Raw genomic sequence first — 26,796 nt, 5'->3', positions numbered from 1 at the left:
GACCTGTTCAAATACTTAACTTCCCTATCAGTCATAAGTAGCTTGCATGAAGCGGGTATGTCACTTTCCGCTTGCGAACCTACTTCACACAAGTGGCAAGCATACAATTTACTATAACACCAAAAGCTGCGATAAATACGTTGATTAGTCCCCAAGAACTTTTCCTTTCCGGTGTCAGGTCAATCCGGTGCATGTGGGAGCGCAGATGGTTACGATTGATTAGATACCCTATGAACAGCCTCTCTATTCAAATATGTATGCCATTCCCAGCGTAGATATATCCAAAGAACCACGCCTGCCTAAGATTCCCTACCACTCTTCAGTACTTGCTGTACTACTTCGATTTCATTTTCTCGATGGAAGCGACTGGAAGCTTATTTCGATATAAACTATGAAAAAATCCTAACTCTCACGAATGGTCGCAAAATGGTCACTGATACAGCATCTGAAGTCTCAGAAATTATCTCTGAAAGAGTCCTGTAGACTCCCAGACACTGCAGCGCTTTTCCGTCTGAGACGTATGCAACTGATATAGCGGCAAAGCTGATGAGCATAAACGACGTAGCTCCATCTAAACTTTCCTTCGTTGTTGACAATGCTTAGTGTCGGCAGCGACTAACTCGATATAAATTTGCGAATACCGTAGATCCCTACAAGCTCTTCAACAACGAATAATCAATATTTACTTGGTCCTAGGACACAGTGGTTTTCTGGGAAATGAGGAAATAGACGAGTGTGCTGTAAAATGATCTTATAGCATTAAGGGAAGCGGTCCAGATAGTAAAACTTCCACTGCGATTCCTGTCTTCACTATGTAGTTGAGAAAGTGACCAGAGCAGCCAACAAAATCAGGTGTACTAAGTTGTGCCATATCGAGCTCACTGCGACCATGGCTGGATGGACGAAGAACACGGAGTTTACTACAAGATACAAAAAGATACAACGTCTATCGTAGCGTCTACCTTTCCATTACCAGTTCGTCGGCGATCTCATTTCCTTATATACTGAGCACATTGGTACCTCTCGCTTCCGAGAGTTGAAGAGTATTAAAATACTTATTGACTGGTTTGAAGGTGATGATCCTATTAGTTGGCCGCTTAGCTAACTGTAAGGATAACTATATAAGCATCTTTCAAACAGACGGATCGAGATTGCTGGCACCTCGCACTGAAAGCCTCTAGGCTATCTATATCTTTTGGTCTGAGTTTACAGTCGACATTAAGTCAAAATGAATTCACAACGGCTATTTCGGACCTACAAACTAACTTACTGTTGGTACGCAGTACTTAGTCCAATGTTTCAAGTATTCGGAACCGATCCAATGTTAAATTGTGAACCCAGTGCAGCGGATATTTAACGCGACCATTTGCGGCCATCGACATTTGGAATTTTTATGAGCCAGCATTCTTTAATGTCTTCTACTTACTTTTTCTATATTTCTGCAAGTATTTGGGCTATGAATTTAAAAAAAGGAAAAATTTCGTTTTTTTTGCAAGCCCATGTCATTCGGACCCGTGTATCCTAATAGAATGACAGTGAACCGTGTACATCTAAGTACCATCACTTCAGCACCATTTTCCAAAAAGCTGTCAAAGCAATAGAAGCAACAGAGTTTCAAGAAATAATATTTACATATGTAGCCTGTCACTGCCTACAAATTTTTTTTTTTTTGAGCAATGTAAATTAAATGCATATGTATGTATGTGTAAACTGTCATAATCGAACACCATAAATTACAAAACCCACAGCGACAGCTAATCTATAAAACCAACAAACTAAGTTGAAAACGAATTTTCTCAATAAATATTTATAATTTACTAATTTGAATGCGAGAGAAACTAAGGAAACATAAATTTGAATAAATTAAGCGGCACACAATTTATTTATCAATACGTTGACAGAAATTAAGCGATTAATTGCGGATAATTTGTAGTTGCTTAATTTATTTATACTCGAATTTCATGGCTATAAAGAGCTGCAGGGCATGAGGAAAAATTTGAATATTGAATGCATAAAATCACTGAAGTTAAGATTTTAATAAATGAAGATTTGATGCTTATGCATGAATATGCTTGAGGCAAAGACTTAAGCTTAGGTTTGCTATAAAATATGTTTGAGGAAGTTATTACTATATTTTGAAAGCATAATCAAAACATCCGATCGTGTTGTTGCACGTGCTTATTTTATTTTATTTCATTTTTTATTGCTTTCAAAAATAAAAAAATATCAGTTCTAAAATCTGTTAAAAAAAAATACACAAAATTAACTCAGCTTTAATTACACCCTATCGATGATATGCGTAAACTGATACCATCTACTGCGAACAAGCGAAAGTGGCCTATAAGACGACATGCCCTAAAACGCATGCATTTCAACAGGCTTTCGGGCGCATGCATATGTATGTACATATGTGTGTACGCACAAGCACAAAAATGCCTGTATTCATTTACTTATATAAAAATTATTATCTGCCCATCAGCTTGTGCTTTTGTCACACACAGCTCACTGGACGACCTAATTTTTGTCAGCGTCCGCAAAACTTTTGTAAGAGTACACTGTCATACAAGTACATACCACAAGAATGCATACAGGTATATATGTATGTATGTAGAATATATATTGTTATGTAAATATGTCTTTCCGTATGTATATATGTTGCACAAAAGTATGTGATATGACCAAATCGTGATAGCACCATTGACCCGATTTACTGCCGTCAACTGGCTTGTTAACGATTGTTTACTGACCAGCTTCAGCGAATTTATGAGCTCGTGATTGCTTTGCGGTAAATATACGCATTAGGGTAAGCCAGCACATATTTTTTCGTTCAAACCTAAATAAGTACAACCCCGTGCCGACTTGAAGTTGTACTTTTGGTTAAGAAATTATAAAGAGATTACGACACGGTGCGATAATGATACATGTACTGCAAAAAAAAATTAAAAATCCGACTCATGGTCCCTAGTGTCAGTGGGATACCAAAGATCACTCCCACCTTAGCTTGACTTAGCGCCTATCGGCATCGTATGTACACAAAGAACCACCTTAACCTAAGCTAACTTAAGATAACCATGATCGCTGAGTGGATCTTCAGTTTCCATGATTGGCGCGTCGTAGATACCATGAGAAAGGCTTTTAAAAAGCAGACGTAGTTAGGATTGTTTCCGTTCTTTGCTAGAATGTCTAAGCTTTCGTTGTTGTTGCCAGTATGTGAGAGTATTTGCATTGTTGCTCTCTCCTTCTAGGTATTAACTACTCTCTATATAGTATTCCAGGATTGAACTCTTGGTGATCCTCAAAGAGTTTCGATGGGCCAGATGGTGGTACCGGTAGCAGATATCTTGGGTTGTAAAACTCGTAAGATAGGCAGCTGAGTAGACTTCGGCTATTTTAGCAATTGGATACTTGTAGAGCCCACGGCCTTGTCTACGATTCGAAAACGAGCCCCGAAATGTATGACTTTACCAGCCAAATGTCTGTTGCATCAACCTATTTTGAGATGTGTACCGTCCTTATCCTCGGTGTAGCCAGTCGACGAGCGGTACTTCGCCTTTAATGGGTGTAATTTGGTGAAATCGTTGGGTCTGGTGCAAACTCCGTGTCATCCGCAGAAAGTTTACGAAAAGCTTTAGGAATCCCTATTCTCTTTTGGGAGAGGAACTAGCCTTCGGATATCCTATAAAACTTGAAAAGACACCTCGTTACCAATCCTGGTACACCTAATGTGTGCTGTAAATGTCAGGATAACGGGGTATTAAGGTATTTTGTATCCATAGTAGCGGATGGACGCAGCTCTCTGATAAGGGTTAGTAGGTGTTAAGTCACCCGATATCCGAAGCATTCCGTTATAAACTAGGCTTTATGTAGAAAGAGGAGAAGCTTGAGCAGGGTTTTAAATTGTGGAGAAGTTCCCGCTCGCAATGGCCGAAAGCAGATGCATTCGAATTTTGCGAAAGATACTGGAATACCCTAATGTACAAATTGTAAATACATACCTGTTGATAATATTTTTGAAGAAATTATGAAAATTCAAAAATGTAAGAGGAAAAGTGAAATGTGTGTATCAGGAGCTCGCTACTGGGAGACGTTGCAATTGGTTAGAGGTGCTAACTGACGCTTGTTGGTATTCGGGATCGAGCTCTGTCATGAGTAACCTCCATAAATGTATAGAAAGTTTTTTAGTCCTTCACCACTTCAAAGTTTTATCCTTTAAAAGGGACCTATTTCCTTATACGCCTGGCTGTTTCACCTCTTTCCTGTCCACTACTTAGTACTTTAAAAAAGAGGTTATCAGGTAAAGTTTCTCTTTGGCAGGGACTGTAGAAAGAACAGACTAAATGAGGAACTTTATTGCCGTCTACACTGAAGGGCTAAATTGGACTTCAGTGAAGAACAGGATATTTTCTGAGACAGGCGTAAGCATTTTTAAGTTAGTGATATTAAGCGATAAGATATTAAGATACTCGTCTTTTCGTCGTTCTGCTTCTATGACTCCAAACCAGTTTCCGTGACTAAGTGTAAGACGTCGCTGGGCTCAACGGTTGAGTCGATAGACATATCAACTCATTCCAATTCCCAGCCTTGAGCACTTTTACTTATATTGGAACGATAGAGCTCACTAATTGTCAGGAAGTGATACTTCATTTGATGAATCCGAAGAAAATGAACTGAGTTTTGCATTGTCACTAACAAATAGGGAATGGCTGTACAACAGTCAAGAACAGTAGGCATCTTATGAAAGTCAATAGGTAGCTTGTTAATATCCAATAAAAACCACGATTAAGGGATTTTGGTATTTGGTGAACAGATGACAAAAATGGGTCTTCTGTACAGCATCCATTGCCGAAGCTGCAATCTTGCGGGTAAAAAACAAAACGCTCTTAGAATAATTGGTTTGAGACAGCATCAGCTCGGGATGCGGGGACTATGTTCCGAATAGTACTAGCAGCTTTTTCTATAGCGTAGATTTCAGAAGACACTGAAATTGTTCGGTAGACGAAAGGTCCGCTTGATCTACAGATCTTTCGAGTACCTGCCTCTGCTACTAGCAGTCCTACATCCCATTCTCCTCTGGTCGCGAGAATAGTAGGTACCTTGGTATTGAAGTCCCAAACGGGCGTAATGTAATTAGTGCTGGTTTCTTTGTCAGCTTTTGATTGAGCTGGCCCTTTTTTATTTCATTGAGTTTAGAGCCCTCCATCTAGGTATAACATCTCAACTCAAAATAATATGAATTACAACTAGCAGATAGAGCTAAATGGCTCCAAAAAACACGCTTTAGAAAAAATAAATTTTTAAGGTAAGCTAAGAGGACGGAGCAGATTTTTAGAGCAGGTAAGGAAATAGTTTGTGTACTGCGTGACTTTCTCATACATGTGTATGTAAAACAAATGTCCCCTCTGCCCAAGAAAGGATAATCGGGATATGTAGTCAGAACGATATTTCACCAGCTTCGCAAGTCAGTTGAAGCACTCCATCTACAAACTCGATGCTCAGCTCTAACTGAAGCCACAAAAAATTGTCTCAATCTTTCGCACACTAAGCAACCATACAGTTAAGCCAAAAAACCACAAACCCCACCAGTCAATATGAGGGCTGCGGAGAACATCACAAATACACGCCGGCCCCAAAAATCTAACCGCTACGAGAATGAAAAGATCAAAATCGTGCTACTATTTACTCGCTTTCAAATTGTATTTAATATTTTTTTTCTTTCACTTTTTCTTCATCTTACAGCTACTTGATTATTTAAGCATTTCCACGAAAACCGAGCAGTAGCCGCGTTGTAGCAGTAAAATATATTTATTACTTAGAGTGAAGTTGTAATTTACGCCAGTCGCCATTAAGCGCCTTGGCCACAAAAAGCATAGAAGTGTGGCAGAAGACAGAAGACAGTCGACAAGTTGACAGTTTAACAGTTCTTAGGCGGTTGTTGTTGTTGTTGTTGTTGCTGTCTTGCACTTAACACTTGACAGTTGTTAGTGTGCCACTGCCAATGTCGGCCGAGCAGTTCGTTAGTTGGCTGCTGGGCGTGAATGTAGACTACAAACGTTACCACTTTTGTGGCGAAGAATGTGCCACATGTTGCCAGCTGTCGGATAGCATTTCGCATGGTGTGTGTTACTTAGCCGCTGGCACGCCGGTAGTCATTCGACGTTAGCTGTTGCTTCGGCGCGGCGGTTAGCGCGCTAGTTTGGCAGCTGTCAAAAAAGCAATGCTACCGGTTTAGCGGTAATGCTGAAAATTTATACTTTGCGCTCTTTTTTTTTGTTTTCAATAATAACATTTGCTACTGCTGGCTTCTTCTTTAGTTGTACTTTCTTCTACCTTTTTTTCTCTTTTTGAATTGTATACAACCGATTTCTTTGCGGTGTCATAGCAAAAACCGCATCTAAGGCTGCTGAATAATAGCAGTGGTATGAAGAATGATATGTTATTTGGTCGAGTGCAATATACATAATGCACGTATCATCTTTTCTACCATTTTTTCTAAGCAAACTTTGAAACTTTGACATTAAACCGTTTAAATGTCAAACTCGTGCCTGCGGTATAAAATTTCATGGTTGCAGAGAAAGTGTGGAAGTTGGAATCATAAATATGTGAACATAAATAAACCTATACTAAAATTTTGTGGCAAAAATATTCTGACATAATTTGTGGTCAGATATAATTTGGGCATATATGTATGTATATCGGTTTTTTACACCGATGTTTTCAGCCCAACAAATGGAACAGGACGGATATTCTTTTGCCTGACAGCTTCTGGTAAGCGCCATCGTCGTATGATAAAAATAGTAAAACCCTTAAAAATATTTTTAGTCGGTTTCTGGTTCAAAACTGATTGTACTTGAAATTTTACTTCGTACCCATCGATACATAGTTCTATTCTTATGGTTTTGGTATGTTCGTCAATTTGCATTAGTAAGTAGTATATCCCAAATCTGTGGTTGTAAAAAAATATTTGCCTCACTGTTAGGTATTTCGGAGCAGTTTCTGGTTAACCTTAAATATTTCGTATCATTCAATATTGTGTACGGGAACTCAGAAGAGAGTGAATTTGAGATGGCTCAGAGATACCAGCGAGGCGCGAGCTAACCGAACTTCAGTGGACGCAGAAACTAACACAGACTGATAGGTCTGAAGTTTTTAGAGGAAGAATCAAAGCCTTTACTGCCCTTCGGAATGAACGCAAACCTGACTACCCTCAAATCCTTTAGAATGTGCCCAGTTCTCACGCAGTTTGCAGAACCTTCACAGCCTTTTACACCTGTGCGGGATGATGCTATTGGATTCCGGCAAAATGAAGGGTTTGAACGAGTTTATCGCCCAGGCCAGGTGACGATCGTGCAGAAGTCCGGAGATGGAGACGCTAACCAGGTTCCTAGGGAAATGAGTATCAAATAGAAGCTTTGGTGTCTCCTCGCTGTTCACTGTGCTTGAAAGACGTGCCGTGATTTCCCGGCATTCCTGTGCATGGCTTCGGCTAAAGCATTGCTTAGCAGCATCGGAGTTCTTTCCACCATTTCGTCGTGTGACGATATCAGCCACAGCTTTCCAGTCTAACCTTCTAGCCTGGTCGTATCCATATTTTTATTGTTTAAATTGGATAAAAAACATTTAGTTCCGTTCTAGTGAGAATGTAAAATAGTGGCTACTGCCTAGCCCACCGTAAAGTCTGGGATTTCCAGCGTCTTTCCAGTCGACTACTTTATGTCTTACTGCTGCAATAACGGCCACCACTTGAATCCTCTGACGTAACAGGGGTCCAATTTCTAAAAAAAAAAATCCCCCACAGTAAACATAGAACGAGAAATCTCAGTAGACAAATTAAAACATTAATTTTTTTATTTACTGCTTAATTGGAAAACGTTGCAAGTCATATTGACGCAAGTTTAAGGTATGATGCCCAACCTTCATTTAAGTATGTACATACATATGTATGGATCCGCATCCATGTTTGTTTGTTCAACAATATCTGTGCAGTTTTATTGAAACACTACAATTTGCATACTGGTCTTCATATTCAAACATTACACAACAACATTAATTACAATTACACACATTAACATGCATAGAGGTACAAGTATGTACTTATTAAAATATATGTATGTATGTATAGGCGTCGGCCAACAAGTCAAATCACTCATTCACTTAAAAACGTGAGGCTTTCTCCTCTATGTACGTACATATTTACCCCTTGTTGCGCTTTTAAAATTTTTACTTCCATTTTATTTATAGAAGCGGGTACTACTGCATATGTATGTGAGGCATTCTTTTTCATATCGGACAGCAAATTTCAATTGCCTCACAATTTTTTATGGGTTCTAGAAATGAAATAAGCAATTTTCTCCTCGGAAATATGATCCGTCAAAGTTGGGATTTTTTCGTGATTCTGACTAATCATCATGTACTTCTTCAAATCTAAGATCATCATGGTTGTGCTAAAGCTAACTTAGCTATTAACAGTTGAACATTTCGAAGTTTGTTTGCATAGTAAATTACACCATCGTAATCTTTGTTTGGTTCTCTATAAAAACCCTGTTTAAAAAAGGGGGTTTTCAAGAACTATTTTTAAAATATTCTTTTTTTATGATGATATGTTTTTTTTTTTTTTTTTTTTTTTTTTGAGAGTCAACAATTTTTTGTAATTTGTTTTTTAAAAATTTATGATGAGATATCTTTAGCAAGGTGTTAAAAATCGGGGTTTTGCAAAAATTTAAATTTCATTGCGTACAAAAAAAATCTTGACGTACAAATATTATTTCTGAATTAGATATTAATAATAATTATAATAATAATATATTAGATATTAGAAGTACATAATTAGTCAGAAGAAAAAATTAAAAAAATAAATAAATTCCTCGAATACGTGTTAGCTTATTTCATGCATGTGTGTATGTATTAAGAAAAAATTAAGCGATATGGTGACACGACATAATTTTTTTACGAAATCCCTACGATTAAAAAAAGAATGGCTCATGTATGAACATATGTGTTTGTTCGCTCACCGTCAAATAGCAAAAGTTTACGACTTTAAACGTTGCACCGTTGTAAAAATCATTTCAATTAATTTTAATGTGCGCTACACATAAAAACAAATGGCTGTCAAACAGCAAATCACAAAAATAGCAACACATAAATTGGTTGAAGTATTGAAAAGAAGGTAACTAACCAGCAATGGAAAGCATTGCATAGAGAAATAGAAAAAGGTAAAATATGTAGAAAACATGTATTTATGTATACATATATGAATATGAATGTAGATAAATATATTTGCTTGAATACACCCGCGACTGAGTACTTGCGTGTATTTCACGCTCAGAGATGTTAAAAACCAAAAAATTTCAAAGCGCACGAAACAATCAATAACAATCCTGAAATTATGGGTCAAACTTAGTAAAACTGCGTTTTTTTGTTTTTCTCTCTTACGGCAGAATTTTTCTTAAAGGACTTTGAAATTTGAGAGATATGTTTATTTCAAGAAGAGCAGTCAATGGAATAAAAAATGAAAAAAATGATTATGGGTACCGAGTGGAGGAGAAAATTCTGTTAAATTATAAAAAATATATATATGTATATATATTTTTTTTTTGGTTCATAAGGACGAATAGATTTTTAAAATGCCTTTTTATCCTCAGCTAATATTGTAAGAAAGGCCGAAATTCGAGGATGTGGTCCTTAACGTATACTTTTTTCAAAAATAAATATTGAAAATTGTCCAGGATATTCGAGGATAATATTTTAGAAGGACACTTTTCATACTAATTCGTCCGTGTGCACCAAAAAATGTAATCTTTTCTCAATTATATAGAATTTTCTCTTCCATTTGTTGCCTATCTTGGTCCTACATTGCTATGCATTTTTCAAATAATTATTTGAATTCATTTTTTATTTTTATTTTTTTGAAATTTCAAAGTCAGAGCTTCTAGTATTTTTGGTCATGAGGGAATTTGCAAATGTTAAAACATAAAACACAGTGTTTTAACAGAAAACTTTATGACTTGACGAATAATGAAGAATGGAAAAATGTATTTAAAAATACAAAATACAAATACTGCTTAAAAAGTATTTAAAATGCACATTAAAAAAAAAATCTTGTAAAAATGTGAAATACTTAACATCTCTGTTCACGCTGGAAGCTTTGCAAATGATGATGTACTGACCATACATTTATACAAGTACATACGTAAGTGTTTACATACGTAAACACATCCAATGTAATTAAATTTGATTTTTATTGCGGAAACATTTATGCCAACATTGACGCGAAATTGACATTTCTGTGCAAGCATAGATATTTAAGTAAGCATCTTCGCTCGTTTGTGCATATGTATGTGAGCACTCAAATATACTCAATTTATGTGCAAAAAATTATTATTGTTTGTGAGCCATCATTGCTGCTGTGCTGACGGCATGCATGCACTTGTTGCCCCTTTCTAACATTTCGCGCAAGGATGCCAACCGCCAGCTGTAAAATTAAATGAACGTAATTTAAAAAAAAATAATAATTTACTTGCAACCAAAGTGGCTTCAATTAATAGCAACTGCCACGTCAATAACTTTTCATTGAGAAATACAAAATGTAATAAATAGCAAGTCATTTTTAAGAAAAAAATATAACCGATTTCAATGCTTATATAAATATAAATATTTAGGAGTTAATTTCTTCATGATCCAATAGTCTTAACTAAACGAAATTAGTATGGGACCACACTTGGCGCCGTCTTTCCTCTTACCTTGCTTTCTGTGATGTCAAAATATACGAGGCCATCTGTTTTCAAAGTCTATCAAACGCCTACTAAATGGTCTAGCTTGCCCAGGATTTCATAGAAGCCTTCGTATGTACAGTTGTATTTAGTTTTTAAGCTACCCGCAACTTATAGTTTTTTGACTGGTGCTAGGCATTTTAAATTCATGCTAAAGAGTTTTTTTTTGGTTTTTAATTTGGTAACAAGTCAACAATCATTAAAAGCAAAAAGCGATTAGTTAGCTAAAGTTTTACTAACTGAATAAAAAACAAAAATGAATAATAACAAAAAATTCGTACATACATACATATGTACATACGCATATGTAAGTACATAAAATCTAAATACAACTTTCCAGTTGGCAATAGAAACTGTCAATAACATTTAGTCGTCTCATCAATCAGTTGAAACATTTGTCTGTCATTTCGTAATTACATTGTTAGAAATGTGCAATGAGCATTTTTAACTGTCTAATAGAAATAACTGTTAAGGCATATAAGGCTCGAATGCTCATGTGCATACATACCTGGAAACATATACATACACACAATTGTGGTGGCGGGTATGCATATATGCACATATATGATAACTCACAAAATCACTTTTTTCATGAGAGCAGCCTAAACATTTTTAATAGTTAGTTATAGTGAGAATTACTAAAATATTAAACAAAACGGTGATTTTTGTATAAGTATTAGTTAATTTCAGTGCATTTAAGGTTTCTAAGGCATTGCTTACGTTTGCTTAAGAATTTTCGCTACATCGCCATTAAAAAGGGTCTGAAATTCTGGCATTCAAATATTTGTTATATCTACTTATGATACAAGCATTTCGATTTTTGAGAAAATTAGAAATTATTGACATATCAACGTAGACCAAACTTATTTTAGTTTATATAATTGAGTTCTCATAAATTACTAGAAAATGAAACACATTACTTTAGTAATTTAGTTGTACATATGAATTTCAAACAGGTGGCACCTATCTTCGCAATATTTTCAAACTGCAACCTTCTTAAAACTCATTCGTCTGATAACCATATTGTGATACATATATATGTATGTATATATGTATATCAGTTACCTAATTAAAACAGATGGCAACTCGTACATATAGTTTGGGAAAAAAGTGACTGAAAACTATTTCGAATGATACCCATATTGTAACGATTTATCTTTGAGTAAATATCCTCATACATACAACTCATTTTCATTCAAAATTCTATTATAAGATTGAAAAATACAGCGTTTATAAGAAGGTCGGTGTTAAAGAGCTTGACTTTATTTGGGCATAAAGATTCACACATTGCAGGCGAATTTTTACTGTCGTGACATATGTTAAAATTTTATACAGAAAATAATTAGCGGAAAGCTGTAAAAATTTACGATATTTGCACATGAAAAGCATACTTAGAGAAATTATATTTATGATATTGGCACTCAAGTTTCTACGTATGCAGATTGGTATGTGCATTAATGAAATGAAAAGAATGTTTCGGTGCAAATATGGAGGTGATTTTCACAAATAATAATAAATTTGTAGCAACAATATTGTTTGGATATTTTATGAAAATTCTGTAAAAATAGCAAGTCCTAAGCGGCAGAAGCTAAACATTGCTACTGTTTAATATATTAACACATTGGCTTCTTAGTAGACTTCAGCGGGACTGGGTTTCGATCTCACTCGATGTGCCAAGCTCTAGCGTGCTACCGCTGGTATACGCACGTTCCGTAAACTCTTCATGTCTTCGAATTCTCTTTTTATAATTTTTTTAATTATTTGTTTACAAATATCAATATTATTTGAATAAGCATGTTTAATATTGTACTAAATCTGAATGAGAGAGAAATCTATTTATTTATTTATTTTCTTTTATAGATTTGGACTTAGTTCGACACAGGGTTCCCTAATTATATTTTTACAGGTGAGTAAATATTACTAAAAATATTTACTACGCAATTTTTTTGCCGCTACTAAGCTTTTCAAGGGTAGCTCCAAGGTGTGTTTATGCGGCACACTGCATTTAAATATCAAAATAGGCTATTATGTATTAGCATAGAAAATTTATGCTACGGTCACAGTTGATGAGTGGTTAGATTATAATGATTAGAGGCTGATTATCATTTCCTTGCATTCAAATTAAATAAATAGGAAGCTTTGAAAAGCTTCCCTACGATGAGTGATTTACTCGTAGCTGATTTAAAACAGTGATGCCATTGCTGGGGTATGCTTACCGAGGCTTTTTACATTTTGACGAATTTCTGTTGAGTGGTATATGATAAAAGAAAAATTTATGTATTTTTTTATTTCATTAAATATTTAGAAACTTATTTAATTTTTCTTTTTCAATTTCTAATAAAGTTGTTTTCTTTCTCAATTTTATTTTCTTTTAATTTTTAGATGTTATTCTTTAAAAAAAAGTATTTTTTTTAATTTGAATAAATTTTTAGGAACTTCTTTTTCATTAATCAAATTTTTTTCTTCTTAAACTAATTAATTTTCTTTTAGTTTTAAGATTTAATTTTTTTAAGAAAAGAAAAAAAAAATTTTTTATTGAATTTCATTCTTTTCGTTGTTTTTTATCAAATATGTTTTCTTTTTAATTTCATTAAATTTTTGGGAACTTCTTTTCTATTCATTACATTTTTTCTTCTTAAACTAATTGATTTTATTTTGCCATTGCTGGGGTATGTTTACCGAGACTTTTTAAACTTTAACGAATTTCTTCTGAGTGGTACTTGATAAAAGAGAAATATATGTATATTTTTTATTTCATTTAATATCTGGAAACTGATTTGATGTAATTTTTTCTTCCTTTAATTTTTAGATGTAAAAAAGTATTTTTTTTTTAGTTTCATTTAATTTTTAGGAACTTTAACTTTATTAAGTTTTTTTTTTAACTAATTAAGTTTCTATTAATATTTAGATTTTATTTTTTTAAAAAGGAAAACATTGTTTTGACAATTGTCTTACGAAATACTTTTTTCTTTCGAACGACTGTGGTGAGTTGAAAGACAGTTGCCCTGTGAGCTTGATACGGACGGCATCTTAAGGCGGCCATTGGTAAAATTGAATTTAATCACACTTGACATTCGGATTGGAGTTCATTTACTACAAAATCTATCAAACCGCCTCTAAAAAATTTACAAAATTATTTAGCAAAAACAATCTTGAAAAACTTGAGGAATTTTCACACTCAAGCAAAACAAATTGCGACCCATGATTGTGACTAATTTGTCTAGCTTGTATTTCACACAAATTTGTTTGCACATCTGTTGAGAAAGACATTCATACATACAAACATACATAAGTATGTAAGTATATATGTATCTACATACTTAAAAATATGGCTACTACAAATTAGACAAACCAGTTGACAATGCGTTGAACAACAAAACATAAAACACTTGAACGCACACATATGTACTTACTCGCATGGAAAAGCTTCAAAGCAATTGCGTTAAATAAATTACAACGTTGCGGCTGTTAAAAGATTTGTTGTTATGCATTTTATAGTATTTAACGGTCATATTTGTACTTTAAATTGTTTTTTCGTTTTCGTTTTTTTTTTTGCTTTTTATGTGTTTATTTCACAACTTGCAACATATATATATGTATGTGCATACATACATACATATGTATGCAGTATGGCCGGCTGTGTGCACAAGCGCCGCCATAAACCTTTTTGTCAACTAACAAATTACAAATTACAAATTACATAGTTGACACCGTTGCGGTGTCTGTAATGGCACAACGGAGGGACAGCGAGGTTGGTGGCGGCGCAAAAAAGGTGAAGAAGTAGTGCTGAGAATTTAACGCCAAGCGATGTCTGTCATTTGTGGCGTTGCGTGGTGTTACTTTGCGCCATATTAGACAACAACTACAAGTATGTAGATACATAAATGCTGCTCATTGTAAATTTTCGTTTCACTAATGTCGCATTAACATTTTTGTTGTTGTAGTTTTTATTTTTATTTTTTCTACTTTGCTACTTAGTATTAGAATATTTCATTACACTCATACTTATGCCTTTTATGGAGCTTTGTATGAATGTGAGCATTAAGTAGTTAAGCGTGTACCTAGTTGCAATAACAGTTGTTTTTTACACAAATGATTTGCTTGTCTCGCAATTTGATTGCGCTTGCCTTATTTAATTAGCCAGACGGCTACAAAAATTTAGAAAAAAAAATTACAAATTGCATACAATTCATTTTAATTTTGTAAAACATGTGTTAGCATTTCAGAGTTAATTTAGAAATGTTTTTGTATAGTTTATGAACAGTGAAAAACATCATAAAAATAAAGTAAAACATTCTGAGGCACCTAGGTATAAGTTTTGGTTGATCTCTAAGATCAGAAATGAAAAAAAAACGTTATTTTCATGTTTAGGCGGAACTTAGAACGAGTTTTGATCTGGGTGGGCGATCTATTAGGATCTCAGCAAAGCTATTTAGCCTAACTTAACTAACCTAATCTATCTTAACCTTAACCAAGAATTTTTTTTATGAAATGTTTGTTATTAAATAATTCTCCATACAAAATATATATCGATAGTACAGACAAAATTCAGTTAGTGATAGCGCTGTTCAATGGTCGGGTACAAAGTCTTCATGTATTGGACTTACTTACGGATATTACTCCAAAAAGGGTTCACAATAGACACGTCGCAGGACGTAAATATGTTGCTGAAATTCCAAGAAAACTGAGTCTGTTTACTCGCTGAGGTGTCTGCCAGCCTACTTCTGTTTTATATTTGTATTAGGTTACGTAAAGCGGCAGTCCCTAGTGGGACACACTTTGGCTCAGGTTACTTTTTTTTAGCGCATGGCATTTTTAGTTATCGCTTATTCTTTAAAAATTATTTTGTTAGCTATCAAAATGTGGATTTGTTTCTAACTCTTGGTGAGCTGAGGTCACCCAAAAAGCCATATAAACATCGACCAATAGCATTTGCTCTCCGGTTACTTATATTCAAATGGTCGCAAAGAAGGCATCGGGATATTTTCATTTAATTTAAAAGAAAAAAACACCTGCTGCAGCAGCAGTTCCAGCAGGGTGAAGCCTTTTTCTCATAGGAGTGTAGGGTCTCGACAAAACTTTTTCACTGAAATTGGTTTGGGTCAGTGTTTGTTTCAGACCACCGGGTAATGTTGGCGCACACGTGGCCTCGACGGCCTTGTGGGCACAAATCTGGGGCTAATTTGATAATATTGCTGGGGCAAAAAAATAATGGCCCCTTAAATTTCATCCTCAGCACGGCAGCTGGGGTAGAGGTCGTTGGCCGGTAGGTTCACTCTGCCAGCATGTAGTCCCGTTAAGCAGTGGCCGGATAGAATAGTAATTCCGTTCTAGGGGAATTAGTGAGTAGGCCTTTTCCTTGTCGAACCTGGGTCATATCGTTCTACAAATGGGTTGTGTTGACTATCTTTTATCTGTTTGCTTGAAAATCCGCGATTTAAGCCATGGTTTGCAGGAAGATAACGGTATTCCCGCATAGTGAGAGAACTTGACGTAAAAAAGCGGGGTTCCACTCCTCTCAAGTTTGTCTGGCAGGCCATGGCCTTGCCATTTTCTCTGAATTTACTGGTAAATTTTAATAGCTGAATTGTTAAGGAATTTTCGTCATTCTATAGCTATATCTACGAAGTTCTGGATAGTTGCTTGGGTATCAGAGTAAATAGTGACCGAAGGCAGATTAAGAGAAGAGTCGGCTAAATTGTGCCCTCTTTTAAAGCAGTGAGCTGTGTTAATGAAACACTGCGAGTCTTTATCCCACTTCCTACAATTAGATTTAGTTGAGCCAATTGTGTATGTGTAAAGTTAGATTTTACGCCTAAGTCCGCGGCGTCTTTCTAACCGTTTCCAGGAGGATACGTTTGGGGAACTTATCCTCAAGAATAAACAGTAAGGTGTGTAGTCTGAGTCCCTATCCTGCATTTTATGCCAAGGTCTTAAGTAAAGCAACAATAATTCCAAAGCGGCAAGTCTTTACTGATGTACAGGTGTAGAAGCCGAAGTGGAGAAAAAGCTCTTACGGTCCGCGCTTTAAATCTATAAAATACGAAGGCGGTGACATTATCGATAACGCTGGTGTAGAAAGCGCCATATCACCACGGTTTGCTGCAGTCCATGGACGGAGAAAAGTAGAGATGACACTAATCCATAATTGTGAACTAGTGGAGCTTTTTTACCCACACTGACCGCAAATAGGATTTGCGCAAAGGAGAGCACAAAATGATCTTCCTACTATTTTTACATGCTGAGCTTTTATGTTTCTAACGGAAGGGTCATAAAAAGAATTATTTTGTCAAAATAAAAATTATATCAATTGGCAAATTTTTGTATACGTACATACAAATGAGCATGTGTGATCGTCCAATTCAACCTCAAATCAATTTCGATTTTCTTGTTTACTTTTACTTAATTTTGTTCTCAATTGTGTGCTATTAAATTTTTGCAACAAACAATAACAAAAACCATAGCAATAGCCCGCAACACATATACGCGACCCAATTAAAATACTTTCCAGACAAGCAAAAATCAAAGTCCAATAAATTCATTCATCAAAATTTACCGAAAATTTGCAAAATCACCAAACGCCATTTGCGAATACCTAAATAAAAACATAAATGAGAGAAAGCAATGCAAAATCATTCACCACAAAAAATCAGTGCCAAAACTAAATTGAATTGAACTACTTTGTACTGCAAATGAATAAATAAAAAAATAAGTAATATTTTGGCGCCGAGAATTGGCACTAACACTTGCCTGCAAATTTGTTAATAAATAAAAATTGCTAAAAAAGTTTGAACTAATACAAAAAATAACACGAAATTGAATGGGTATAATCAATGAAATTTTAATTGAAATGGAATTAAGAGAAAACATAGTCTGTAGTGTGTTGAATAGATTAAAATGGTTCCTAAAAGATCTTCTGCAGTGGCATTGATAAGACTTCTGAGATCCTAAAAATTTTATTTTTTTAGTTCAGCTAAGTCTCCGACAGTCCTTTTCCTCAATTATTGATTAATGGACTAAAATTAGCCGTGGGTAACACAGTGCGGTGCCGCGGCATTGCGCTGATACCGAGAGCTGAGTTACTGGCGCCGATACGGATTGTCACGACTTAGTGACGCAATAGCGCCAGCAACTCCAGAACACTGACAACACTGGGCGGCGCAAAGAACCAGCAAAGAACACACAAAAGGGAAGTGTCACTTGTAGAATGTGCAGCACAAGGCGAATTTTTACAAGGTGGTGTTGCTAAAATTACCCGCGGTCCTTTTGAATGTGAAAATTATGTGTTTGTTGTATTTTTGGGTTTTGAACTTGGGTATACTGGAGTTTTTTCTCAACCGATATAACCTTGTATTAATTCACTATGGTGCAGTGTGCAGCAATAAAGGAAATGAGCTTTAGCCTGAAGAGGCGCCATTGCGCCAACACACTGTGCTGATTCCGACAGTGGCGCTGGAGTTAGTGTGTCAGCGCCAAAAAATTTGCGCTACCCAGGCCAAACTAAAACAGAAAAGTTCTGGCGCAAAATCAGTTTACGAAAGGTTCTAAGGCTTTCTAATGCAATACTATAGTCCGAAATTTATTAAACTCCGTCAAAACGTCTAAGATTGTAATGGTATTTGGGATTTTGTGACTCATCCATGTATTTTACAGACCCAAGACTTATCAGCTTTTTCAAAACACCATTTCCAAATGCGAGTAACCAAAACGTATTAAAATTTGTTCAAATAGGCAAATCAAATGAAAAACAGTCACTTGTATTACAAGAGCATAAAACCATTAGCATTGCTTGATTTTTTTTACTTACTTACATTAAGAATTCAAGACAGGTTTAACCTTAACCAAATATCAACATATCAGCTCGATTGTGCGAAGGGAAAACGGCAAATAAAAAGACACTCTTCAAACTGAGCATCATACGGAGTACGTCAGCAGTGTCTTTTGTGATAGATCGGACAGTCTCAAAAGTGTATCCATGAAGCGTTGTTTTAAGGTCTTCATTTCTTGGTGGTTAGTTTTAATACTCAGGAGTGTATTCAAAGTTCTTAGAATTGCAAGGCAGTGATGATTGTGTGCAACATGCAAAGCATGGTCAACAGGTGGTGTGCCTCGTATAGATGTTCAAACTCAAAGTTATTGTTTGGTTTTCGTATGCCTGGCTGTAGTTGAACGTTCGGGTTCGAGTACGAATGCGATAACATCAATTATTTTTGTTATTGGTTTTTCTTAATTACGAAAAAGCATCTGTGAAGTGCAGAACCAAATTAAACCACAAAGAAAATTTGTTCAAATTGAACATTTAAAGACAAATTTATAAAGCGTCTGTAGCTGAGTGTGTAGAGATGCTTTCTGTTAATCACGTCAGGGGAAACACGTTAAAATGGTTATACAAATTTTTGTTTTGTTTCTCCGAATTATGAAAAAGCATCTGTGAAGTGCAGAACATAAGCGTGTCCAAATGAAAATATTGGCAGCCAAAAGTTTGGTTAATGTAAATAAAATTGTGGTTAATATTACCAAATCATATTTGAAAATATTAAACAAGGTATTGTTATTACCAAAAATCACATTGATTCCTTTTCAAGTTTGAATTTGGTAATATTAACCAATTTTTGGTTGATTTTCTCTCAGTGTACTAGCTGTAAGCTCCTTCTCGTAGTAAAAAAGATTCCTTCAGCGACTGATTTCGCCAACACTATTGGGCTCTTAGCTATGACTACCGATGAGGTAGTGCCAACACCTCTTCAATTGCTCATTATAAGGCCTTAGGGAAATGCCACGTGCTTGAAAATTTTAGAAGATTATTCGAGATCGTGTACTCACAAAGACTTATCCGTAGGGGCCTTCCTCAGTATCGACGGTGCTTACGGTGCTTAGGGTTGAGTTTTGGACAGGTTGCAGATGGGTGAGGACATTCGGGTCTTATGTCAGCTCAGCGATCAACATAGAAGCTACGTCTGCTTGCGTAGTCACAAATCTTAACTTTTTGCAGTTGTGGTTACTATTAAAATTACGAGGTTTCACAAAGAACGAATTCTGTAATATACAATATTTCAGTACCCTATAGCTCATGCGAAAAGAAATCAAATCTAGTTACAAGCATACAACAATTTGTTTTATCATATGAATTTGTATGCTGGAATCTATTTATATGAGGATTTGTGTTGAACGAATGAAGCATTTTGCACAAATATTCAATAAATCCTTACAAATCCGACGAAAAATGCAAAATCTGCAAGCTGACGTCGGTTAAGTCATAACGAACGAGAAGAGGAAAAGGAGTCCAAGAGAAAAAAGAAAAGTGAGAAAAAAAAAATGTGTAAGAATCAAAGAACCAAAAGCTGCTTAGGCGGGTATTAGTAGAGCTGAGAAGCAACGCAGTTTGGTTAGAAGACAACAAAGCTTTTGGCTAGAAGAATTCAAGCAGCCGCTACAGCTGCCTCAAATATCGAAATTGGAATAAAGGTTTAATTTATACTATTTTAACATTTACATTTTTTGCTCGCTAAATACATACAACTATGTATGTATGGACCCCACACGCGACTCCAAAATCGAGTTGTCTGCCATTTGGCACTCTCTACATTTGATATTGAATTTGGAATTATGCTGAAAAGAGGAAGTTTTAAACAATAACTAAGTAGGTGAAAAAATATGGCACCAAAAAAGAGGCGAAAAAAGTAGTTGAGCGCAATTTGCATAAAAGCCCAACCCAAACAAAAAAAAAACTTATTTATAGTAAAAATAAAATAAAAATCCTTTTTAGCCAATCAGACACAGCAACTGACCAGCGGCCCGTAGATGCCAAACGGCGCAGGAACTGGGCTGCTGCGATCTAGCTGCCGCAGCCAATGTTAGCATGAAGATATATTGGCCCAGGTCAGTAGAGTTCGCCGTAGATGCAAACTAAAGAAATAATTTGAAAAAGTGCAAAAAAATGAGCAGCCTCTGCTCGGCATTGTGGGTGAGTGTGAGTCAAAAGCATAGCAAAAGTCACGGAACAAAAAGGAGATAGGCAAGCGACTAGTAGAAGAGCACTAGTGGGCACAAAAAACAAGACTAGTACTTAAGGGAGGCGTGGAGAAAAGTAAAATTGAATTATTTATTTAACATCACAGGCAAAACCTAAAGTTAAAATAAAATGCAAAAGCACTAAAAAATTTTGCCTGCTGCCACAGCGGCTGACTTTTTTTGAGGTTCATGCCGATTTCGGTTAAGTTCAGCACACCTCTCGCCTTTTGCTATTCGCCTCAGAGCGATTCACTGGGGCGTTGTGGTTCAATTTAAGTCATAAGATACCAAAAAAAAAAACATTATTTATTTAAAACAAATAGAGAAGTACAAAAGCAAAGGCGACGCGGCGTAGACAAAATCTCAGCATCAGTGGTTGAAAAATGTGCCAGCGTGCGATATGAAATCGAGCGGCGAAAAAATGCTTTTAGGCTTAAAAATTTCGCCAGTTCAAAATGTGGCAACATAAATTACATACATACATACATACACATATTTATGTACAAATATTTATCTAGTATTCGTGTTGTGCTTTTATTGTAATTGCTTTTTGCATGTCACGTTCGAATTATAGATGGAAGCAATTTATGCGATAAACAGACGAAGGTACATACGTATGTACGTATATACATACAGTGAGACCAACAAGATTTCACATTTAGATTTTTTTTAAACACGTATTCAGAAATTTTCTTATCGAGTTAAGTTTTGAAAACTTTTACAAATTTTGATCATAATATTGAAATTTTTAGTCTGTATCTTTAGGAAATTTTTAGCTACGCATTTTTATAGCCCAAACAATTTTTTTCAACAAAGTGTAAATGTCAACTAGCTAAAACAACGCGTTGATTTAAAAAAAAAATTTGTTGAACCATTTTTGAAACTTTTTCCATAAAAACAAAAAAATTCAAAAAACAAACGCCAGTTGTATACATAAAAAACTGCAAAAGTCATCAGCAAAAAAAGTACTTAAAATCCAAGAATCAAAAATATTTTAAAGATCCATATTAATTTTTTACAATTTTAATGAAAACGTGTCAAATTTATATAAATTTTTTATAAGGTTTGAAATTTCCCGTTATATACACAGTTTTAGTTAAAGCATGAACAAAGTTTTTATAAAGCATAACAAACAATTTGAACTTAAAAACCATTGTGCATATTTAAAAAAAAAAAATCAATATGTGATGATTTGTTTGAGTCACTGTATTACATACAGCACTAATAGAATTTGTGTCTGTGTAAATGAACTGATAGGGTGACCGATTTATTTAATATCTAACGTTTTGCATTGTCTTTTTCGATGAATTACAGATTTTTTAAATAAAAAAAAATATATATTTTTCACCGTGCATTTTAATTTTAGGCTTTTGTGTTTTATTTTTTTTTTTTTGTTTTATTAAAAAAGTTTTTAATTATTTTCTAAAACTATTTTTTGGTAAAATGCCTTTGATAAAGAAAAATTTACGAAAACATTTATTGAATTTTTTTTCTTGGTTTATTGGTACAAAATTAAGCACCTTGTAGGACACTCCGTCTGCCGGTTGTTGTCTGTTTGAAGCAAAATAATCTTTTTGAAGCTATAGTCCGTAGAAGTACAGGGAACTCTGTTTGAAGGTTTTGCCCAATTTATTATTGTTTTAGTATCTGGTTCTAAACTTGTAGCTTTTTTTGTTGCCATTAAATGTCGTTGTTAGGTTCTGTTAGCTAGAAGAGTTATGCTCAAACTGACTAAGAGCCACCACCTTCTCTTTGAGAGCTGTTTGGACTTCCATATAAGAAACATTCAGGCTTTGTTGTTCTGCAAAATCAGGAAAATCTGATAGAGAAACAGTCAAGCGGGGATGAATTTGAGTCGCTCCGAAAACGTAGACCGACGGTCGTAAGGGCTGTTGCTGCTGTGACGCTTTAAAGTCCAGCCGTGCCATTAAGAGCCCTCAGTGTGTTACATCAAATAAATGGTTGGAATTATTTCCTTTGTTTGTCATTGCAGCATTTTCGAGTTAAGTGGGGATGCAGGATCGATATACTTCGGGTCAACTAGATTCTTTTTTCACAAGTCCGAAATCTTTCCATGACGTTATAAATAACAAAGAGGGCAAACAAGAGCCGGTTACAGCAGGAAACNTTCCGAAGAAATTCGGGCTATTCCGGCCGAAATGCTCGAAAAAGTTGCCCAAAATTGGACTTTCCGAATGGACCACCTAAGACGCAGCCGCGGTCAACATTTAAATGAAATTATCTTCAAAAAGTAAATGTCATGGACCAATCTAACGTTTCAAATAAAGAACCGATGAGATTTTGCAAATTTTATGCGTATCAAGCTCTTAAAAAATCACCCGTTATATAGCAAACTATTCAGTAGGCGAAAAAAGACTTTCGAATGTCTAAATCTCTCAAAAATTTAGCAGAACTTCAATCGCAAAACAATAAAACATTTTATGAAATAACATTAAGCAGAAAAAAAATTAATATGTATATGTTAACGAAAACCGCAAATAGGAGCGTGCGAAAACTTATCCAACACTACAAAACATAGAACTTAGCTACGCTAGATCCATAATAATGTTAACCCATGCTCGGCATATACTATGAATGTATTAATCTTTGTATGTACATATTTACTTATGTACAAGGGTAACTATGTACGTGCGTACCGGCATCAAGTCGCTTTTATAAAATACTATACAAAACCTGTGCCTCTTTAACTGCTTTGGCACAGTGAGATATGCAAATTCATTTTTAAAAAAGAAAACAAACAAATAACATGAAAAAGCAAATTAAACTAAAAGCAGAGAAACAAAAAAAGATATTTAAAATAAAAAACAACATAAAAGCAAACAGCTAAAAAAAAAAATAAAAATAAATAAAAGAACATGCCAATTTCGTAGACAAAAAGTGCCGCTTGAGGTAGGATTGTTTGTTGTTTTTTTTTTTTGTTAGTCTCAGTTCGTGCCTCTTTCTCTGAGTGTGGAGCTTTATAGCCTAACCGCCACCGTCCATGATTTATGGCTGTAGATTTGTTTCAACATAAAATGGACAAAAGTGGACAGCGATGAAAAAACGAATAAATGCTCAAAAAGAGCTAAGTAAAAGGGAAAATGAAAACAAAACTAAAGAAAAAAATATACAAAGTTGCTGTATCTGGATGGTTGAATAAAATTTTTAAAGCTAAAAAGTAATGCGATTGCCTTAAGCCGAAGGAGAGAAAAGAAAAAGTATAAACCAAAAAAAAAATAAAAAATAAATCCTAGGCTTCAAGTGCTTAATTTTGCTATTGTAGCCATATCCTGTGGCAGCATTGACAATACAATGAGACATGCTTTGTCACATTTTTAGAGAAACCGCAAATAAAAACAAAACGTATTAAGAAAAAGAAAAAAAAAATTGCATGAAATATTAATTCAAGGAACGCCAGCGAATAAAGCCCGCAGTCATTGAGAAATGTGGGAATAGGACAGTCCGCGGCCATAACACTTAGCCCAGGCAAACAAACATAAATTTTTACAATTGCTTGACATTTTATTTCTGCAGCCGTAATGCAGCCCAGTTATTTATGTGGCTCACCTTTCACATACATATGTACATGCACACATACGTGCATACTTCGTACACATCCGTCCCTAGGCAGGCGCTATGCCAATGGCAACAGAAGCGTTTTGCCAACTGTCAAATGTCATTTGTTGTTTAAGTTTAGCTGTTTATATGTGCGTGTATATGTATATGATTGTGTGTATGGCCTTCGCGTAGTCAGTCCATGGACTCCTTTTGTAGTAGCTTCATTAGCCAAGAATGCGGAATGGTATGCAGACACGCTTGACCGACTAGCCGAATGGGACTGCGAGCAAACAAAAGCTTCTGGCGGTGGAGTCCTTCTGCGTGAATGTTAAGTGCATGCGTGTGAGTATGAAAAGTTTGCCACTCTTTGTTAGTACATATTGAGTAGGGTTCTACTCGTACCTGGTATGTATGGCATACATATGTAATTAGGGAAGTTGGTTAAGAATATTTAAGGCAAAGTAGGTCGTATTCATACTCTATGTAGATATGTACGTATTTATGCAGAAAATGTATGTATGTTGAATTATTGCAAATTTATTGAGAAGCTATTGAGTATTTCCGAAGAATCAATTAACTATTAGTATACTACTGGCTAAATAGTATTTGTTAGTTTTATGGAAGAATTACAAGGGTAATTGCTATTTTAGTTATGGCATTCCAGGAAAAATATCACACGAGTCAAAAGTGGGTTATTGATTGTGGTAGCATATAAAAAAGTTAAGAAATTAGTAAAAATTGTTCATATTAGGGTGGTCCAAAAAAAAAAAGAATTTTTATGGTATTTTATGGAACTCTTAATTCTCGGTTATAGTTCTCAAGCAGGTCTGATCAGTGGGTTGAGATTAGATCTCGAGAAAGCGGAACTTTCATATATCAACAAACACCAGTTGGCAATCCGTTTACTCTAGCCGAGTTAAGCCAAATGCTTTCTTACAAATCCTCCTCTGACTTATGTGTTTTTTTCGAATTTTTTTTCTAATACAAAACTAAGTCGTATACAGACTTATTGAGCTTAGTGCAGACAATACCGTCTAAGCCCTGAGGGCATTGAAACCATTAAGCCGCATATTCCAGGAAACAACTGACAAACATCACGTCATCTTCGTAGAACATAAAACGTTCTCAATTAGTAAAATTTTTTAGCCTTAAATTTCAAGAGTACGTTAAAAGAATTTTGCTGATTGCAGCGAACTTAAATCCAGATTAAGTTAGGTAGCATTGGTAAGAAGGTTGCTTGGTTAGCAGTTGGAATGACGACAGCTTTATTATCTTAGCTCACTTCAACTTTAAGGCTTTTGGGTTGATATTTACTACACTTTTGCAATTTTTTTAAATTTATTTCCACATTCAGCCAATTCTTCTAATGTTTTAGCATTCCCAATGGCTTAAGCCGCAAAACAAAATAAACTCAACTCACACAAACTACTCTACTCGTGTACGAGGCATTTATTTATTTTACACTGTTATGCTTCAATTCCAATTTAGTTTTAGTGTTTATTTATTTTTAAAAGCTTTTTGTTGGGTTTTCATTTCCCTCTGCTATTTGCTGTCACACACCACACGCAACGTATGTACTCTTGCGTTTCCTCTAGCGATTTACATATGCATATTCGACTTTTTGCTTTTAAATTGTATTATTTTGTAATTTTCTGGCTGTTATTTAGACGGTTGTATATATATACATATATGTATGTATATACCTATGAGCGGGTGTGTGTAAGTAGGCGCATGATGCTGTTGCAGGGTAGCCAACGCATTTTTGAGCATTTCCCGATTTCGACAATGAAATTCCCCGATTTTGCCCGAAATTTCGTAGAACTTCCCACCCATAGATATCTGCTTATTTACAAAAAAAAAATATTGAATGTTTTTTGACATATTGCTGGCCTTTCTGTTTATTTTATTTTTAAATGTAATACATCTATGTATTTATAAACCAAAAACCAAACTTTTGTAAAGTAAGTTAACAAATAAAAAATAAAAAAATATTTATGTAATATTTACATGTATGTAGTGGTCGACAAAATTTTAGTCGCACAAGTTTTCACAATTATTTTTTTTTTGTTATTTAATTTGAGTCATTTTTTCCAAGTTTCATACTTTGCGCAATATTACAGAAAAAATCAACAAAACGGAAAAAATAGAAATGTCAAATGACAATTTGTTAATAGTGTTGACTTAAATTTTTAATAACACAGGGTTGCATAATAAATACTTTTAGTTACAGTTGCATATCTAATTAAATTTTTTGAAATCATTATAAAATTAGTGAAGCAAAAACGAAAAAAAATTAGTTAACACCTAATTCCTCACAAAAAACAGTTCATCCACCGATTCCCCATGCAAACTGAGATTCCCCGCAAATCGAGGAATTCCCCACTAGTTGGCTTCCCTGTTGTATTCATTAAACAAAAAAATAAATAAATAAAAACGATTGCCCAAAAACTATAAGTATTAC

At 35.0% G+C, this 26,796-nt stretch overlaps 1 protein-coding gene across 4 annotated transcripts in view; it reads left to right on the top strand.

Moving 5' to 3' along the window:
* The window catches only part of LOC108357992 (uncharacterized), a 171,219-nt gene that overhangs the window by 38,303 nt on the left and 106,120 nt on the right, over positions 1 to 26,796 (top strand). For all 4 annotated transcript variants that reach the window (XM_017609100.1, XM_017609097.1, XM_017609098.1 and 1 more), the window contains one exon: positions 12,627 to 12,672. The gene's annotated coding sequence lies outside the window, so the exon portion shown is untranslated. The remainder of the gene's footprint in view (positions 1 to 12,626; positions 12,673 to 26,796) is intronic.

Source organism: Rhagoletis zephyria, unplaced genomic scaffold, assembly GCF_001687245.7.
Source record: "Rhagoletis zephyria isolate East Lansing unplaced genomic scaffold, Rhagoletis_zephyria_1.1 Rzeph_scaffold_00188, whole genome shotgun sequence".
NCBI classification, from domain to species: domain Eukaryota; kingdom Metazoa; phylum Arthropoda; class Insecta; order Diptera; family Tephritidae; genus Rhagoletis; species Rhagoletis zephyria.
This window is presented reverse-complemented; position numbering and strand designations above follow the sequence as displayed.